We start from the raw sequence: 2,371 nt of genomic DNA, 5'->3' as shown, positions 1-2,371 counted from the left end.
GTGTAGATAGATTGGGTTATCCCATGAGGTAACAGTCTGAGCATCTGGTAGGTATACTAAGTCAATGTCAGTTAATTCCCATTATACACTCGGTAATGTACTGCTTGCATAATTTGAATGAAATGAAGTTACCTTTAGAGTTTTAAGTAGACGAAATATGTTTTTTGTCCTGGTTTTACCTATTACAAAAAACTTTGTGTCGTCCCACCTGAATGTTAAAGATTCTAATACGATAAATTGAGCACAGGCCACGGCTATTCAAAAGATACTTATGCATTAATTAATTATTAATGTCCATTAATTTTTAGAGCTCTATCAAGATAAAGAGAAAAAAAAAAGAGAGAGTGTAAATTATCTTCAAAATAATTTTAGTACTGATTGTAAATTAAGAATTCGGTAATTCCATCCGTGTAGCGGCATCTCTCTTAAAACATCACCAAAGCTTAACTGTGGTTGCCAACTCTCCTGTCAAACGTAGCAATTACTGGCAAAACCCCCAAGGAGGAGGCCTATGTTCAACGGTGGACATTGATTCAGACGGTGCATTGTTTACACATATTTAAATACACTATCGGGACTAATCGTGATAGTGTGTCTAATTATGATATGAATGTCTATTAGATAAACTTTTTTTTTTATATATACTAGGTCTACCTGATAAAAGTGATAATTGTTGCATACATTTAGTCAAGAGTAACACCACAAAAATAAGAATATGAAAATATTAGAAATAATATGCGCTTTTGGCACCTAGCGTATAGCGTTGCTCGACCTCCTAAGGACTAATGTGTTATGTCTCTCTTGAGCAAGATTACACTAGCAATCTTCAGAGTCCAGATTAAAATAACAACCTATATATTATTTCTTCACAGTGGAAGTGTGTAATATCATAGTGTAGAGAGTCTAAGGTATTTTTTTATACTGTGGTAATGCGTTGAGTACATGCCTAAGACGAGTAATATAATACTCTATAGGTACAAATATTATCAAAAAGTACGCATAGATCACCTAATTACGGAAATGTGAAATATCCATAAATTGGATCTCAAGTATTCCTAAATATATATACATATATTAATTCACCAAAGTTTGACCAATACAGTATATGTTTTAAGAGAAAAGCCATCTGTTTGATGGCTCTGGACTTCCAGTCAAGAATCGAGTCGTAAGTGATGTCTTTAAAGAAAGGTAAAGTTAGTATAAGAAATAAAAAACACTACCCAAATATCGTTTGTAATTTTATGATTATTAGTTCCAGAAAGATTATGTAAATATACTAACCTATGTTATATTTATGTTGCAGCATGTCGAATCGCCGCAAGAATTCCTATGCGAAACACCTTTCATAATGAAGTCAGCACTAGACCTAGGTTAGGTTTAAAGTTTCTCCGCGTAGTCTAATGTCTATAATGCGTTGAAACATTTAAGCTGATTGAGAATTCTATTACAGGCTATGAGCTCAGCACTCGTGGAATATATTAGCGACGCGTGAACTTTATGCAAAGCTTAATATCTTATACCGTTTAAAGGCGGCTAAGTACTTCAAAGAATTTAATCTATAAATGCTTCAATAATATACCTGTTCAATTAAATTTATTCTTGCTTTTATGGATTTTGTAATTGCATTACGTAAACTTCGTTATAAACAAGATTCTGTTAGTATTTAAAGTAAGTAGCTGCTCACTTATTTTTATCTACAATAAATCTCCATGTAATCTCCATAAAAATCGTGTAACCATATAGGTTAGATGATTTCTATATAGTGTTAACTATACCCATCATGTAATAGTCACTATTTTGTTGCCGTACTAGTAGAGTCAACTGCTCCGTTTCACTGTCCATCTATAGGTATCGTACCTAATAGATAAAAAAGTAAAATAATCGATATATAGGCAAGCATATTGTTAGTTAGGACATTGACGATACAAACCCTCCTGATATAGGTAGTAACTATTTTAAATATATAATCGGGACTTATTGCGATTTAAAATATGTGTAATTAATGCGAAAGTTTAAAATTAACTATAGTAAAAACTATTGACAAAATTTCTTGAGAAATGCACCAAGTAAAAAGAGGAAAATGCATAAAGTTAAAACCTCTCCGTTCCCAGCGGATCTTCTTGATCTCGAAGTTGAACATGTTGTAGGAAAACGATGTATGAGGAGGACAATACTTTCATAAACGATAAAGAACCTCTATATCTTAGATTATACAGGTAAAATTGCAATCGTCAGCGACACGTAAACTAAGAATCTGGACGAAGTAAGAAATATATCGTATCGTCCTTTTTGTCCTCAGGAACAGAGTGACTAAGATAAGATTCCTATAAAGAAAGTTGCTCAATGCCAATCACTCAATGACAGTGGAGTA

General features: G+C 32.9%; 1 long non-coding RNA gene across 1 annotated transcript; it reads left to right on the top strand.

Moving 5' to 3' along the window:
* Positions 1-1,065: 1,065 nt before the first annotated feature.
* LOC128200663 (uncharacterized) lies at positions 1,066-1,601 on the top strand. Its single transcript, XR_008252837.1, has 3 exons — positions 1,066-1,188; positions 1,304-1,370; positions 1,451-1,601. It is a non-coding gene; the product is annotated as an uncharacterized LOC128200663 (long non-coding RNA).
* The last annotated feature ends 770 nt before the right edge of the window (positions 1,602-2,371 follow it).

Source organism: Galleria mellonella, unplaced genomic scaffold (assembly GCF_026898425.1).
Source record: "Galleria mellonella isolate WM207_F2 unplaced genomic scaffold, CSIRO_AGI_GalMel_v1 utg23, whole genome shotgun sequence".
NCBI lineage: Eukaryota > Metazoa > Arthropoda > Insecta > Lepidoptera > Pyralidae > Galleria > Galleria mellonella.
The sequence above is the reverse complement of the archived record's forward strand: the minus strand, read 5'-3'. Positions and strand labels throughout refer to the sequence as shown.